General features: G+C 42.9%; 1 protein-coding gene across 12 annotated transcripts in view; it reads right to left on the reverse strand.

The window, feature by feature from the left end:
• ANKRD11 (ankyrin repeat domain containing 11) overlaps positions 1-16,674 on the reverse strand; it is a 258,368-nt gene extending 241,694 nt beyond the window's left edge. For 7 of the 12 annotated variants that reach the window (XM_084905681.1, XM_084905688.1, XM_084905677.1 and 4 more), the window contains exon 1: positions 16,312-16,673. The gene's annotated coding sequence lies outside the window, so the exon portion shown is untranslated. Of the gene's footprint in view, positions 1-16,311 lie in introns of all 12 variants that reach the window. The other 5 variants (XM_084905686.1, XM_084905680.1, XM_084905685.1 and 2 more) reach the window with 1 other exon arrangement.
• Positions 16,675-18,379: the final 1,705 nt, after the last annotated feature.

Genomic DNA, 18,379 nt, shown 5'->3' on the forward strand with positions numbered 1-18,379 from the left:
ATATATTTTTAAAAATCAACTGCTTCAGGTCAAGGACCAGACTCTGTCTTTGGGCATAAGAGGTGTTCAAATTAAAGGCTAAGCTGAACAGTGTTACCATTCCCAGGTTCTTGGCCTCTGCCTGTCAGACTTCCCAAGAGAGCATTTCCTCTCCTGGCCAAACTGCCCATTTCTCCCTCCAGAATGCAAGCCCAGGGGCATTCAGGCTTGTCACAGCATAGAGATGGCGTATGGCATGCAGCAGGCACAAGACAGAGAAGACAGTCAGCAATAAACCCTATCTCCTTTGCCCTGTCCTTTTATAAAACTGCTCATCACTTGTTTGCCCCATTGCATTCATTCTAAATCAACCTACCCTCTAATGTCCTACCCTCTAATTTTTTTAATTATCTAAATACTTTTAAGCTAGCAAACACCATTAGGTCTTTACAACTTGCCCATGCAGGCCACTTTAAGAGTCCCTGTTTTAACAATCTATAGACCACACTGCTCTGCTGGAGAGCTCATTCTCCTCTTGCCTGAGGCATCCCTTCCTCACTGACAGGTCCCAATTCAGGTTCTCCTATAGGCACTTCACTCTCATCACTTTTCTGGTATGGGCATTTTTGCGATTCATCTGATTCAAGTATTATTCCTATAATAAATTTTAAAGCCCTTCCTCCATTTATAACTGGTTTTTACATTTTTCCTTAGAAAATGGTCTTTCTACCTTCTATAATAGTGTTTCTAATGAGACACATTTTAAACCCAATATTCATCCAAAGCAGAGAATGATGGGGGTAAGCATACAAACTGGAAGACAAAACAGTGGCCTTATATTCACCTCCTTTCATAAGCAGTGGCCAACCTGAGATGATTTTCTCTGTCAAATTCCTAGAATCCCCTTTCTTGATAATCCAAGTTTAGGCACAGGAGTACTGCAAAGTATTCCACTCACCAATCACTCTATTTTCATCTGGTCTATCCACACTGTCAGACTCTGACACATCATGTCCTACTTCAGGCAGAAAAATGCTTCCTCCTCAGCAGGCCAAATACAGGCATCATTCCAAATTCCATAAAATTTGACTCCAGTCTGTTCTCCTAACTTTATCTGCTACCATTTTCTTTCGTGGGCTCCATGTTCAAATAGGTCTAGTTAACATTCTCATGTTACATCCCACCTCCCAGACTTTGTTCAGAGCCTTCCCACAGTCTACAATGGCATTATCCTGCTCTCTTGCAAATTGAAATTGCACCAATTCTCAAATAGCACTGATTCTTAAATAGCACATCCTCCATTACATCTCCCAGATTACAGAAGAAAAAGATCTTCTCTCCCCTGAACTCTTGCTTATTTTCACAGTACCCCTAAGTGTACATCTTTCGACCCACTCTCAGTGAGGCAGGGTTATGTCACAGTCATCTTTGTTTCTATAACACAGCCTTGCACAGTGAGCAACCAATATACATGACTACATCTGTGTAAGTAGGGGAAAAGTGTAAGTTTTTTCCTAAGTCTTAGAAGTTCCCTCATAAAACATGTAACTCATTCTAGTTGCAAAAAATATAAATCACAAAATTTTCTTCCATTATACAACAGTTCATATTTGGAAAAGCAGTCAGATAAACCAGATACCATATAATGCTTTACAACTGTGCTAAGAGGGTGAATAGCTACAAAGACATTTTTAAAAATCATACTCTTCAAAACTGCCATGGTCATAAAAAATAAGAAAGGACTGCCAAAACCGGTTTGGCTCAGTGGATAGAGGGGTCCTACGGATTGAGGGGTCCTGGGTTGAATTCCGATCAAGGGCATGTACATTGGTTGCAGGCACATCCCCAGTGCGGGGTGTGCAGAAGGCAGCTGATCGATGTTTGTCTCTCATTGATATTTCTAACTCTCTTATCTCTCTCCCTTCCTCTCTGTGAAAAATCAATAAAATATATATTTTAAATAAATAAATAAATAAATAAATAAATAAATAAATAAATAAGAAAAGACTGTGAGCCCTGACAGGTTTGGCTGGGTGGATGGAGCATCTGCCTGCAAACTAAAAGGTCCCAGGTTCGACTCCAGTCAAGGGTATGTATCTTGGTTGTGGGCACATCCCCAGTGGGAAGTTGCATGAGGCAGCTGTTCTATGTTTCTAACTCTCTATCTCTTTCCCTCGCTGTAAAAAATCAATAAAATACTGAGAAACTGTTAAGACAGAAGATCAGTAAGGAGACATGACAGCTAAATGCAATATGGGATCCTGGAACAATAAAAGAACATTAGAGGGAAAACGGGTTAAGTCCCAAGAAAGTCTGAGGTTTAATTACTGTATTTTTCGGACCATAAGACGCACCGGACCATAAGACGCACCAGTTTTTAGAGAAGGGAAATGAAGAAAAAAAGATTCTGAAACAAATAGTGTCCTAAAATATTTTATGTGCATTAAAACACAACATCACAGTCATAAACACATGTAATCAACCCTGTAAAGTAAACAGCAGCATTTAGAACCATTTTAGAGCCGGGCAAGCACACAGAGACCACACAGAGCCGGGCAAGTAAAAAAACTTTTTTTTTACAGTATATCTGTAGGCTATATTTGGACCATCAGACGCAGGGACTTTTTCCCCCCACTTCTGGGGGGAAAAAAGTGCGTCTTATGGTCCGAAAAATACGGTAATAGTAACACACCGGCTCTAGCAGGGTGTTTCAGTTTGTTGGAGCATTGTCCTGTCCTGTACTCCAACAAAAGGTTTCAGGTTCTATTCCTGGTCAGGACACATACCTAGTTTTCAGTTCCGTATGGGAGGCAACTGATCAAAGTTTCTCTCACATTGATGTTTGTTTTCTTTCTTTCTCTCTCTCTCTCTCTCTCTCTCTCTCTCTCTCTCTCTCTCTCTCTCTCTCCCCCCCCCCCCCCTCCCCAAGTCAATAAAAACATATTCTCAGGGTGAGGATTTTTTTTAAGTAACATATTAGTGTTAATTTCTAAGTGTGGACAACCTAACTTTATTATGTAAGAGGTTAACATTAGAGACCTGGATAAAGAATATACGGGTCCACCCGGTGTGGCTCAGTGGTTAAGCGTCAACCTATGAACCAAGGAGGTCTGTTAGATTCCTGATCAGGACACATGCCCAGGTTGCAGGCTCAATCCCCAGTAAGGGGGCATGCAGGAGGTAGCCAACCAATGATTCTCTCTCCTCATTGATGTTTCTATCCCTCTTTCCTTCCCCCTTCTTCTCTCTGAAGTCATTAAAAAAGCATTAAAAAATAATAAAGTAGTCTGACTTAAAAAATAATAATATCATGGAACTCTCTGTACTACTTTTGCAACTTTTCTGTGAATCTAAAATTATTACAGAATAAAAGTTTACTTAAGAAAAACTGTCCAGAACAGTCTTTTCCACCACACTAACTGATCCCCAATCAATGCCAGACAACAATGGCTGACTAATAGCACTGAGGCTTTCCAAGAATCAAGATCTTTCTGTGAACCAAAACAAAGCCAACTGCACAAAGATCAGATCCAACCTCATCTACAATGACAGCATCTATGGAATCTTAGTGTGGTCAGCAGAATAATGCTCCCAGCATTATTCTAATCCCTGGAACCTGTGCATATTTTAGATTACACAGCTAAGGATTAGAATCAAGATTAAAGGTGAAATTAAGGTTACTAATCAGAAGATAGGAAGAGTATTCTAGATTATCCAAGTGAGGCATATCTAATCACAAGGTTCTTTAAAAGGGGAAGAGGGAGGCAGAAGAGTGGGGGAGGACATGTGACTTTGGAAGGTCAGAGTGATGCAACACTGCTGGCTTTAAGAATGGAGAAAAAGCCCAGCCCTTGCAGCTCAGTGGTTAAGTGTTGACCTATCAGGAGGTCATGGTTCGATTCCTGGTCAAGGCACATGCCCAGTTGCAGGCTTGATCCCCAGAGGCAAGCAATCAATGATTTTCTTTCATTATTGATGTTTCTATCTCTCCCTTCCTCTCTGAAATCAATAAAAATATTTTTAAATAAGTAAATAAATAAGGAGGAAAGGGCCAAGGAATGTGAACAGCCTCTTAAAAAAATGGAAGACATGGGAAATGGAGTCTCCCATAGAACCTACAGAAGGAACCAACGTGCTGACACCTTGATTTTAACCCAGTGAAATCCATGTCAGGCTTATCTTCAGAACTCTAAAATAATATATTTGTATTGTTTTAAGGCACTGATTGGTGGCAATTTGTTACAGCAGCAACAGAAAACACTAAAGTATTTTTTTAAATCAGTTTCTCTAAATTATGAGAGCATGTTTTCCTTCTGCCCTCACAACTCCTGTCACCTCCGCTAACACACCCTCCATCTACATGTGACCCCCATCCCCTTGAAAGAATATATTTGGGAGTGTAGAAGAAAACTATCAAGAAAAAGGAGAGGCTATATTTAAAATTCTAGGACATGATTTTTTTCCCCAACTTTCTAAAACTTCATTGTGCCATTGATCTTTACTTAAATATCCTTCTTTAAAAATTAAAGTTATTGCTTCAACATGGTCTTCCTTACTCAGTCATCTGATAAGAACCCAAATTTAGCAGAATCAGATCTAATCTCTTCACTAAAGAAAAACAAGCTTGCATGTAAATCTCTTTAAGGTTACATCTGCTGAAAATTATTTAAGCTATGAGTGAAAGAACATATCACTTTCCTAAGTTTCATATTAAAAGACAAAGCACAGCCCTAATCGGCTTGGCTCAGTGGATAGAGCATCGGCCTGCAGACTGAAAGGTCCCAGGTTCGATTCCAGTCAAGGGCATATATCTTGGATGTGGGCACATCTCCAGTAGGAGGTGTGCAAGAGGCATCTGATTAATGTTTCTCTCCCATCGATGTTTCTAACTCTCTGTCCCTCTCCCTTCCTCTCTCTAAAAAAATCAATAAAATATATCTTAGAAAAAAAAAGGAGATAAAGTACACAATTTGCCCTACCTGGTTTGGCTCAGTGGATTAGAGAATCAACCTTCAACTGAAGGGTCCCGGGTTTGATTCCGGTCAAGGGCCATGGCTGGAAGTTCAATCCCCAGTAGGGGGCATGAAGGAGGTGATTCTCTCTCATCACTGATGTTTCTCTTTCTCTCTCTCTCTCCCTTCCTTTCTGAAATCAATAAAAATGTATTTTTAAAAAAGATAAAGTACACAATTCAAAGATTAGCCTTTTCATGTGTTGGGGAAGGTTCCTATAGAAAAATATTTGGAGGGAGGGAGGGAGGGAGGGAGGGAGGGAGAGAGAGAGAGAGAGAGAGAGAGAGAGAGAGAGAAAGAGTGTGTGTGTGTGTGTGTGTGTGTGTGTGTGTGTGTGTGTCTCGGGTCTAGTAATAATTAATGTCGTTTTTAAACATTCGTTTAAAATCTTGCTTGGCGTTGACTTGTATTGACATAACCTTCAAACACATGGTATCTACAGAACGTGTGAAGTGCAATTAACAAGTTTTGCTTGAAAAAGTTTGTGTTTGGTTTGGTTTTTGTTGCAGAACTAGGGCTAAGAAGATGGCGGATGAAGAGCATATTCGGCACTGCATGCTTTACGAGTTCCAATTAGGAAGAAAAGCAAGTGAGGCTGCAAAAAACATCTGTAGTGCTCTTGGTCAAGATGCAGTTAGCGCCAGAAAATGCCAGCGTTGGTTTGAGAAATTTCGCGAGGGAAATTTTTCGTTAGATGACAAGAGTGGTCGAGGCCGTGTGTCCAATTTTGATCAAGAAGCTCTTCAAGCTCCTTTGGTGCAAAATCCTCAAATTACCCAACAAGAGCTTGCGACAACTTTAAATTGTTCACAAAAAACAATTTCCAATCAATTGCGTGCACTTGGCAAAGTCCAAAAGTTTGGAAAATGGGTTCCTCATGAGTTGACCGACAACAACCGTAATCAAAGAGTCACAATTTGCAGTTCGCTCCTCTCTCGTCAAAACCGTTTGCCGTTTTTAGAGCAAATTGTTACCGGAGATGAAGAATGGGTGCTGTATGTTAATTTGAAAAGGCGGCCTCAATGGTTGGACAAAAATGAGGCTCCGCAGCCCACGCCAAAACCTGACTTGCATGCGAAAAAAGTGATGTGTGTTTGGTGGAATTTTAAAGGAATTCTTCATTATGAACTTTTACCATCTAACCAAACCATTACAAGTGCAGTGTATAGTGCCCAATTGGAAAGGTTAGCCCAAGCTTTAAGAGAAAAAGAACCCGCGCTGATTAATCGGAAGGGCGTAATTCTTCACCACGATAACGCACGACCGCATACTGCAAGAAGCACTGCTGAAAAACTGCGCCAGTTGGAATGGGAAGTTCTCCCTCAACCTGCATATTCTCCTGATATTGCCCCTTCCGATTACCATTTGTTTCGTTCTTTGCAAAACTTTCTTCTTGGAAAAAAATTTAATAATGAAGAATGCCTCAAAAATGCATTGACCGAATTTTTTGCATCAAAATCACAAGAATTTTACAACAGAGGGATTAAAATGCTTCCTGAGCGTTGGGCACAAGTAGTAGAAAACAACGGCAACTATATTGTTGATTAAATTTTGTTGTATTGTTTAAATAAATTCGATTTAAAAAAGTATTAGAAAACGACATTAAACTTAGGATATTAGACATATATATATATATATATATATATATATATATATATATGTCTAATATCCTAAGTCTCCGACCATATGGCTAATATCCTAAGTCTCCGACCAACCAGGTAATGTCATGTAGCCACACCCAGCTTCCTCTTCTTAGCAACTAGCCTCCTTGCAGTTTCTTCAGCCCAGGAACACCACTTGCTTTATGGCCAGGTGGAAACATTTCACACTGTAACCAAATGTTTGTGAAGCATTTTCACATGCCTCATCTCATTTGATCCTCACAGAAGTTCTGGAGTAGATAAATAGGAATCTTGGTGGAAAAATCCTATTTTCTTTTCATTAGCCAAAAAAAAAATGGAGATTTAGAAAGCTTAGAAACTTGACCCAACTGAAAAGAAGTAAAAAATGGTAGACCTCGAAAATAACTTCAGGTTTTCTCAGTGCACAGAATATAGTCAAACACTGCTGCAGTTAAATATTTTACCCTTTGTTCTCCCTGCGTGATCTACAATAATAATCTGTTTCATGTTGATATTTACCGCTGTGTTGCTAACAATTACCTGAAAGACAAGTTGGGGTGCTTCACTGGGCTGGAAAAGTGTAGCTACATCAGAAAGCAGGCCTAATGAAGCAAGTTTATTCTGTATCTATAAAAGGCTAAGTTGACTCGCACATATGTGATACATATAAAGCTCTTGCTGGCGCCAACTGCACGCAAGTTTTGATCTGTCATTGTTGACTGTGAATTTGGTTGACACTTCTATTATAGAGAAAGGACAAATAATGATATTAAAATATTTCTTCTAATTAATTTCCTTTCAATGTGCACAAATTCATGCACCGGGCGAAAAGTTTAATATATTAAGCACTAAACTAAACTTGAAATTTCAGATAGACTAGTCTCAAATTATTGAAAATACTATGTGGGTGATCAAAATAAATTTGGACCAAATCATACACCTCTAGCAAAGAAAAAATTCACAGTATAAAAATTCCTTGAAATCAGAATCACCCAAGGGGTTATGTACTACTAACCTAACACTGCAAGTTCTTCAGTTTCAGACACTTAAAGGCCAAGCTTTATTCTTTGTAATAATCCAAAAAGGCAAGCTCGCCAAAAGTGGTTTGGCTCAGTGGATAGAGCGTCGGCCTGCGTACTAAGGGTCCCGGGTTCGATTCCAGTCAAGGGCATGTACCTTGGTTTCGGGCACATCCCCAGTAGGGGGTGTGCAAGAGGCAGCTGATCAGTGTTTTTAACTCTCTGTCCCTCTCTCTTCCTCTCTGTAAAAAATCAATAAAATATGTTTTAAAAAAAAAAACTTTTTTTAAAGTGTTCTGTGCATTCTATAATTAGCCAGGCATTTCAGTAATTTTTTTTCATCCTCACCCGAGGATATATTTTTCCATTGATTTTTAGAGAGAGTAGAAGGGAAAGAAAGAGACAAACACCAATGTGAGAGAGACACATAGATTGGTTGCCTCCCACATACCCCTGACCAAGGCTGGTAGCTTGCAACCAAGCTACATGCCCTTGACTGGAGTTGAACCTGCGACTCTTCAGTCCTCCAGCCAAGCTCTATCTACTGAGCCAAACCAGCCAGGGCTAGTACTATTTTTTTTTTTTTTTAATATATCTTTATTTTTTTCAGAGAGAAAGGGAGAGGGAGAGACAGAGCATCAATGATACAGAGAAATCATTGATTGGGTGCCTCCTGCACTATTGGTGATAGAGCCTGCTGCAACCCAGGCAATTGCCCTTAACGGGGAATTGAACTGGGACCCTTCAGTCCACAGGTTGATACTCTACCCACTGAGCCAAAGCAGCTAGGGCAGTAAATTTTTTTAAATACATTTTTATTTATATATGAGGACACATGACATCAAAGAAACCTTGGCCCAGCAACAGGATTCAGAGAGGAAGGAAGAGGGAGAGAGAGAAACATCCATGATGAGAGAGAATCATGAATTGGCTGCCTCCTGCAAGTCCCCACCAGGGATTGAGCCCACAACTCGGGCAAGTGCCCTTGCCAGAATGGAACCTGGAACCTTTCAGTTCATAGGCCGACGCTCTATCCACTTAGCCAAAGCAGCTAGGGCAGGGCTAATAAATTTTTTTAAGTTAATTCCTTCAAGAATATTGCTTGGGGTTTTATTGTGCTTTTTTTTTTTTTTTTTAATTCTTACTTCCTGTTTTACAGGATGTAAAACCACATTTAGAAATGTGGTTCATACTAGCAAGGCTTAATTTAAGAGTAAGAAGGTTCCTCACTGCTTCTCTCACCTCTATTTTAGATAAGTTTACACAGTATAACACAATGATCTCAAGTTTACATTGTCACCCAGAATTAAGTGAAAGTATTTTTTGTTTATTTTGCTGTATACTAACCCAGTGGAGAAAAACTAATTACACAACTTTAGCTAAAACCTTATGCAATCTTCTCATTATTTAGAAATATTCATTATTCCAGAACATTAGCATTCTTGGTTTGAAGACTACCTTTGGGAGGAAGGGACACCTATTAGTAACAAGCTGAGAAAAGTCTACTTGCTACATTTTATTTTTAATTGGAATTTTATTGTATTGGTAGATTTGGGGGTACTTGCTACATATTTTATGAAAAGATAACCTGAAAGTTATTAAACCTTTACAGGTTAAATTGCAATTTCAGCCATTCTTAAAGGTCACTTTTATTTAGAGTTAACTCAATAGGGGAGAGGGGTATTTTATGTATCTTATTTAACCTTGACAAAAAATTCTGATCTAACCCTGACCAGTTTGGCTCAGTGGATAGAGCATCGGCCTGCAGACTCAAGAGTCCTGGGTTCAATTCCAGTCAAGGAATTGGTTGTGGGCACATCCTCAGTAGGGGGCAGCTGATAGATGTTTCTCATCCACGTTTCTAACTCTCTATCCCTCTCCCTTCCTCTCTGTAAAAAAATCAATAAAATGTATTTTTTTAAAAGAAAAAAATTTTTTTATCTAAGTGAACAAAAATGTTTTATGTTGAAAAGAGGCCGATATTTTTATGCAGTGAACAGATGCACATTGGTTTCTTTAAAGTGAAAAAAGAGTGCCTACAGATTTTCAGGATAATAAATAATTCACTGCACAGAAGCCAAGGACAGAACTGGAAACTTGGGTCTTGCCCTCAGCCAGGCAAGAGGGGCAATATACCACTGCTCCCCTGACAATTACCTCAACCTTAGGGGAAGGGGGTGGGGGGGACACATGACATCAAAAAAACCAGCAACAGGATTTTCAGTCCTTTTACAGTGAAAACCCACTTTACTCTGTATTCACAGAACCAGCAAGTTCTAGAATTGTATATTTCAGTTTTTTCAACTACAGCCAATTCCTCCCATCCCTTACTACCTAAAAAGTTAAAAAAATCATACAAATTCAACTCACTGTACCGGAACCAAGAACTCAAATGTCTATCACCTAAGTTATATCCATGATTAGCCTTTATAAAAGCAGCCATTTTGTCAATTACATAACAGGTTCCTTCTTTTTAAATTTTATAAACAAACATAAATGGGGGGAAAATGACACAAAACTCCATTTTGGTGTATTTCTCTCCAAAGAGATTTTTTTTAATATATTATTAAAATGATAAAACTGATGGAAGGAGAAATGTTAAGGGGCCACCTCCATTCTGGGGGATTTATACTTAAGCTAAGGCTTTGGTGTCACACCCAGGAACTTTATACAGTCAGGACGTAAAAAAATAAATAATAAAATACCGGACTGAGTGGCTCAGTTGAATGAATGGCAATCTCATACACCAAAATGATTTTGGAACATGGCACATTCCTAGGTTATGGGTTTGAATACCAGTCAGGACGTGTATGGGAGCCAACCAATCTATACTTCTCTCTTTCTCTCTCTCTAAAAAATTAATAAAAATAGAAAAATAACATATCCTCAGGTGAGAATTACAAAAAAATAAATTAAAATGCTAACAATTTCAAAGAACTATACTACAGTGCTAAACCACTGTTTCTGTTACATGTAGCCAGGTACTCAAAATTCTAAATTAAATATGTAAGAGCCACGAGCAGGAACAGCAACAAACTACACTCAGCAAGCCTCAAACTATGTCCCCAAAAAGCAGCAGTCCTTCTAAAACTGCTTTCACAGAAATCATTTTTTTCTGTAACAAAGATAACCTCCCCTTTATTATTTTCCTTTATTTCTTGTCTGTGACAATTTTATAAGTCATGTCCCCACACCTTTATCTAAACTGTAAAGGCAAACTTATAATGAAAACAAGTAGAAAAATGGCTCATATGCACATAACACAATTCCTAATCAAATAAATAAAAGTTCATAAACCTACATTTTGCCTTTTAAAATTACTCAAATACTTCCACATATACATAGGCTTTAAACAATTCAACAAATATTTCTCTTTTTAAATGTTTTATTGATTTTTTTTTTTTTTTTTTTTTTTTTTTTACAGAGAGGAAGGAGAGGGATAGTGTTAGAAACAACCAAGGTACATATCCTTGACTGGAATTGAACCTGGGATCCTTCAGTCCACAGGCTAATGCTCTATCCACTAAGCCAAACTGGTTAGGGCCAACAAATATTTCTTGAGACAATTCTACAACTAGTATCATGCCCTAGGATGGGTGCTGGGTGCCCAGAAACTCTCTAAGAAGCAATATTTATTTTAAGACCCAAAGGATAAGTAGAAGTTTTCTTGTGAGATTTTTTTTTTGGAGGGGGGGGGGAAGAGGCAGGTGAGATTTGCAAGGGAAGCGACTCCCTGGTGCACTGGTCCAGAGAATCAGCAGATGTTACAGCCATGAAAGAATAAGGCACATTGCTCAATCTAGGAAATGAAAGGCCAGTGTAACCAAAGCACCAGTTCAGAGGTAGTGTGACCCAGCATAAGAGTGGAGTCTAGGGGGAGGGACCATGCAACCAGGGTCTGATTGTTAATAAGCTTTTGGGACATTATCATAAAAATAACATTTGTAGCCCTGGCCTAGTAGCTCAGTTGATTAGAGCATACTTCCCATTCGCTAAGGTTTCAGGTTCAATACCTGCTCAGGGCACATACAAGAATCTCAAATATAGCTGAAACTGGTTTGGCTCAGTGGGTAGAGCGTTTGATTCCGGTCAGGGGCATGTACCTTGGTTGCGGACACGTCCCCAGTAAGGGGTGTGCAGGAGGCAGCTGATTGATGATTCTCTCTCATCGATGTTTCTAACTCTCTATCCCTCTCTCTTCCTCTGTAAAAAATCAATAAAATATATATTTTTTTAAAGTATTTAAAAAAGAATCTTAAATATAGCTGAAACTGGTTTGGTTCAGTGGATAGAGCATCAGCCTGTGGACTGAAAGGTACCAGGTTTGATTCCAGTCAAGGGCATGTACCTTGGTTGCAGACACATCCCCAGTGGGGGGTGTGCAGGAGGCAGCTGATCGATGTCTCTCTCTCATCGATGTTTCTAACTCTGTCCCTCTACCTTCCTCTCTGTAAAAAAATCAATAAAAATATTTTTTTAAAAAGAATCTCGAATACATAAATAAATGGAACAATAAATCCCTGTTTCTCTCTTAATAAATCCCTCCCTCTCCCTTTCTCTATAATTAATCAATCACTCAAAATGCTATTTGGTTCAAAGGTGAATTTAAAGAAAAATTTAAATACTGAGGTGGAGGAATGGAAGTACAAAAGAATAACAAAAACAGACATTTAAGTACACAGATGAGTCTGGCTCAGGCTTAAAAGATATCATGAATAAGATCCATGAAACAACAATAGCAAAGAAGAGCCACTTAGAAATAGAAACATCTTTATCAGAATTAACAAAGTTGTTACTCAACCCGCATGGCTCTGTGGTTGAGCATCGACCTATGAACCAGGAAGTCACAGTTTGGTTCCCAGTCAGGTTATATGCCATGGCTGTGGGCTTCATTCCCAAGTGGGGGATGTGCAGGAGGCAGCCAATCAATGATTCTCATCACTGATGTTTCTCTCTCTTCCTCTCTGAAATCAATAAAAATAAAAACATATTTTTAAAAAATAAATAAGTTGTTATAGTGGACCATTTCCTAAACCTAAAAAGGCTTTATATGTTGGTTATCTCTAATTGCCAGAGTTCTAAGAGTTGAGGATTAACACTCACTTCATATAACTTTAAGATAAAACTGAAAAACTTGAATTGTACAAAAATTGCATTTGAAATGCACATTAAGAGAATACACACTGAAAACATTTCCAGACATTTAGTTATTTGAGTTCATGCAATTTTTATATAAAGTTTATCAACCAGCCAAACTCAATCCCCACAGAGTACTAACTAAACAGCAATAATAAACTGGCAGCATGTGGTCAAACAAGCAAAGTATCATCATTTTCACCTATTAACTAGCAAACATCTTTCTACTGAAGGAAGTTTATCCATTACACTTACCATTTATGGGATAAAGGGACTTATACAGGGTAATGAACAAATCAAAACACTTATTTTAGCAACAAATACAGATTATGCTCTGAACCATCATTTACTGACACTCTCTAATTATGTTATCTAATTGATGATGGGCTCATTGCCCATATGCAAAAACTTCTCCTTATATGGGATGAAACATAATCTTACTATGTGAAATATACTTAAAAATCTAAGGTACAAAAGGCTTCTTGAAAAATATTCTCAATATTCCTTAATTCTATTGTAGAAAGTTCTACTTGTCCACTGTACCAACAATGTAATTATAGCTAAAATGACAGCCACCAGTCATAAGCAGTCCATCTGGTTTAGAGAGATGAAAAGTACATTGCTGGTGCAGTGTGATTAACATGGCTAGTCCACAGAGGGTCTAAAGAAAAACATCTGACAGTGGCAATTCAAGGAAGAAAGCTGACACAAACTTAGAACTGCAAATGATATATAAAAACTATATGACACCTTTAAAAACAAATTTTCTGGTAAATTATGTTATGTGTATTTTACTACAATAAAAATTTTTACAAGAAAATAACTTCTGGGGGTGGGGGGCAATGGGGGAATAAGAACACATATGTAATACCTTAATAAAGAAAACAAAAGAAAAGAACTTCTGAAAGTTTCCAATTTAGATCAAATCAAGCAATCTCTTTGGGTAGCTTCTTAACTAACTCAAGAGTCATGCACAAAGAACACAGAAAAATGTCATAGCAACTTGGTCTTTGTTTCCTCCCATCTCATTCCATTCAAGAGGCCCAGCCTCTCAAATGAGATCTGCTCTTAAGCGTGAAACTACAGAAAGAGAACAACAGCTGAATGGAGGGTGGGGGAGGAAATACCAAAATAGGGATTCAATTCTAGGGTCACAATCAAAGTCGAGCAAGATGTTTTTCCTCTCTTTTTTTTAAACTATAGTTTCAAATTAATATCAGAGTATTTATGCAATCATTCTCAAACGACACAAACAAAATTCTAGATCTTCCAGGACAGCCAACATTTATTAAGAGAAATGAAGATCCCAAAGACCAAAGAAACAGTTTCAGGGTCTCTGCTTTACAACTATCCAAGTAATGCCATTGACTGGGTTTGGACAAACCAAAATAGTAACTGTTTCAATGGCATTTTTCCACAAGCAATATCATCTTTCATCACTTTGCTGAATTCATCTTATCAAAAGGACCAAGATATTGTTTTGCAATTCAACAACTGCACACGTTTACTCCTCAGTTAAAAAGAAATTTTAAGAATATTGTCTAAACACAATATTGAGAAGCCTGAGATTTTATTTCTCTACAGAGAAATTTGCAAAATCACTCTGTTCTTGCAAACGGATATGAAACAGTCTCACAACCTATAGAAACCATGATACCTAAGTATGCTGGGGGGGAAAAGATGGTTTTCAAAACACAGGGCTCTCTTAGAACAGCTTAATCTTCCAATACTCCTTGAAAGCAGAGATAGAAGACTGGCTTTCCAAAAACATAACAGAAGCAAAAAAAGCCTGGATGAGGCAACAGAAACAGAGCAAACCTCAAAAAATTAAGACACACCTCCCCCCCCCCCCCAAAAAAAAATGGCAGGGATACAGGATTTAAAAGCACAATCTCTCTTTGAGAGGGGACTGAATCCATCAGGCAGGGCCAAAAACCACACACACACACGCACACGCCCGCGCACACATACACACGCGCGCGCACACACACACACACACACACACACACGCCCACGCACGCGCGCACATACACACACACACACACCCGCACTACCGCCCTGCCAGGGAATGATGAAATGAGGAACGGAAATTAACATTTCAAGCAACGTCTCACATTGTTCCTTGAGGCCAAGGGCTGCCTTAGCAGCCACCACCGCTTCCCTCCAACCCGCCCCCCCAGTCCTGCCTACCCTCCCCCCACCAAACAACACCCCCCGCCGCATTCCTGCCCCTCAGCGAGCCCACGCGCTCTTCCTGCAGCCCGCCGCCCCCGCTTTCCCTCCAGGGCCACGGCTCGCTCGCCCCCTCCGGCTAGGAGCCCGAAACCCGCCAGCTCCCATTTCAAAACAACGATAATAATAGAGACTGGGAATAACAACTACCATCCCTACCGTGAGGGCGCCCCTCCGGCGGGTCAGAGGTCGGTGCCCCCACTCCCCAGGTGCTCTGGACCCCCGGAGACCACCCTAGCGCCTCACAACAGCCCAAACCTCCCAGACGCCCCCCTCAGCCCCTCAAGGCCGCCCCGGGCGCCCAGCCCCACCCCTGAGCTCCCCACGGCTGCCCGGGACCCCCAAACCTCCAGCACCGCCCAACATTCCCCTGCAGCGCCTTACATCAGCTGCTCTGGGCCCCCCAGGCCCACTGTCGACCCCTCATGGCTGCCCTGAGCCCCACAGGTCCCCCCAGGACCACCCCATAACCCAATCCCAGGCCCTCATGGCTTCCCCGGAACCCAAGGCCCATCTCAGTCCTCACGGCTACAACGGGCCCCCAAGCCCACCTTCAGCCCCTCACAGCTGCTTCCGGACCCCCGAGGCCCGCCCCGGAGTCCACCCTCAGCCCCTCACGGCTGCCCCAGGCCTACCCAGAGCCTCCCGTAGGCCCCTAGCGGTTGCTCCGGTCCCGAGGCCGTCCCCTTTAGGCCATTCACTAATGCCCAGACCCCGCGAGCTGCCCAAGTCCGCCCGGAACCTACCCTCAGCGCTCACCACTGCCCTGCACCACCCTCCGCCCCCGCCCCCGCTCAGTCCCTCACGGTTGCCCCAAGTACTCCCCGAGCCCCCCCTCGCCGCAGCTCCGGGCCCGGCCGGAGCCCCTGTGGGCTCCTCGCGGCTGCTCCAGGCACCTCAGGTCCGTCCGGAGCCACCCCCCCAACCCCTAAGGGCTGCCCCAAGCTTCAAACCCACCCAGAGCTCCCCCGTCAGCCCCTCACAGCTGCCCCCGGCCCAGAGGCCCACCCCAAGTCCCCGTCGGCCCTTTACGGCTGCTCCGGGCCCCCCAACCCACTCGGAGCCCACTCTCGGCCTCTCAGGGCTGCCCAAGTCCCCGGGCCCACGTTGAGCTCCCGCCACCAGCCCCTCACGGCTGCCCCAGGCCCCCAGGCCGCTTAGGAGCCCCCCAGCGGCCCCTCACGGCGGCCCTGGCCCCTAGGCCCGCCCGAAGTCCGTCGCGCTGCTCCGCCCCGCCGGGAAGGCCTGCAGGTTGCGAGACCGTCCTACGACTCAGTGCCCACCGAACCCCGACCCGGTGGCGGTTCTTACCGGACGGCGCGGCTCCGGACGGCGCGGCTACGCGGGCTCAGCTCAGCGGCGGTGCGCAGGCGAGGCCATGCAGCCCCGGCCCGGCTCCCGGCCCGCGGCCCGCGCGGGAAGGCGGCGGAGGCTGCGAGGACTCCGAGGCCGGCGAAGCGGCCCCTCGGGCGCGACCGGACTCGGCGGCGCCGCAGCGGCTCGGATGATCACTGAGGGGGCGTTAGGCCGCGCGCTCCGCGGCGGTGCCTCCCCGCCTGTGGCCCTCGCTCCATCGTGATCCGGCTCGGGCGGCCTCTGGCTCGGGGACCCGCGGTGGCTGCGGCGGGCGCCGGCCTCATGAAACGACGCCGCCCATTGGCCCGCCGTATCCGCCACCGCCATTGGCTCGAGGCGCTGAGCACCGGGTTGCAAACGTCACGACGTCAGGGAGGAACTCTACGCCGGGTGAAAGGGCGACGGAGTGATTGACAACTCTCGTGACAGGCCTGAGGCGGGACCAGACGGACATCCGAGAAGGGATTGGTCAAGATCGTGGGTCCTGGCTCACAGGACGTTAGGGTATCGAGCAGCTGGATTGGATGCTTGAATCGCAAAGGGGAGGCTAGGTTTTTCGTTCTCGGGCTTGGTAATTGGCCTTTCCAAGTGCCGGAAGCGACTGAGGGAACTGTAGAGAGCCAGGGCCTGGTGTTGAAGGACCTGGGAGACGGACTGTGTGCCGTTGCACACACATGATGCGGACATGAGGCCCTTCGCCGTGGTCTGAGAGATGTACCCTCATGGACCCGCAGACCTGTGCATTCTTCACCGACGCCTGTGACCTCACAAAGCGCGGAATGGTCGATGGGGTTGTGTGGTGGTACCTTGTTCAGGATTGAGTCCAGCCCCACTTTTTAAAAAATATAGATTTTTAAAAATATATTTTTCATTGATTTCAGAGAGGAAGGAAGAGAGAGAGAGAAACATCAGTGATGAGAGAGAATCATCAATGGGCTGCCTCCTGCACGCCCCATACTGGGGATCGAGCCTGCACCCCAGGCATACTGGTATGCCCGGACCTGGAACCAAACTGGTGACCTCTTGGGTTCTGGGCTGGCGCTCAACCGCTAAGCTACACCCAGCTGGGTGCACATACCTTTTATAATATTATAAGTCTGGGGCAGAACAGATGCTGAATATTATAGGAATTAATATATTTTGTCACAAAACTCAGCTTTAACTTGCAACCTTAAAGTATCCAGAAAAAAAAAATCCAGAAAATAAAAGGAAAGATGGCATATGAGTTGAATATAGAAATGATACCACCATTGGCTCCTACATTTTAGTGTTGAATACTGTAAATGATCTTTCCGTTACCCACAGCACAGCACCCATGCTGTCCCGTGAAGCTGGCTTTCCAGGCCCCAGTGCAACAGCTGCCTTGCCTTCTTTCTCCAGATCTCCAAGACATGCGCCTCAGTTCTTTCCTTTTGCAGTAGAGAAGCCTGTAAATATATTCTAAGGGGTTTTATTTACTCTGTTTATGAAACTGTTAACCTCAGATAGGATTGCCTTAGAGTTCAAGTAACAAATTGTCAAGTGAAATAAAACAGCAGGAATGGAGATGGCAAAACCCAAATTGCATGCTTTCATTTGAGGCATATACAAAGCCAAAGAAAGCTCCTGGCTTCAAATCATCTCAGGTGAACTCAATCGGCTTTCCAGCTTCCTCCAACCAAGGCTGGTCATGACTTCCAGAAACAAGATCCTCTGGGGAAAACTGCTGAGTGCACCACAGAGTGATCCTGGTGCCTAGCCACAATCTGCTGGTGTGTATGTTTTTCCTGTATATGTGTGTGTGTGTTGGGGGGAGGGGCTTAAGTGAGCCATGGTTCAAATTCTATATAGAAGTGGCCACCTCTTTCTCTGTCAAATCAACCATGTAAATTTTAGTGAAAGAGAGGGCAATGCCTGAAACTGTTCTCTGAGACAGCCTGGTGGCTGCTGTTCCTGGCCAGCCTGTCAGAGAGGGAGGATTATCTGGGTGCTCAGGCTAAGTAGTCATGTCCTGCTGGCACTGTGCCCACCCAGCCTTGGCTCC

The sequence above is a fragment of the Pipistrellus hanaki genome (genome assembly GCF_964339955.1).
Source record: "Pipistrellus hanaki genome assembly, chromosome: 15".
NCBI classification, from domain to species: Eukaryota; Metazoa; Chordata; class Mammalia; order Chiroptera; family Vespertilionidae; genus Pipistrellus; species Pipistrellus hanaki.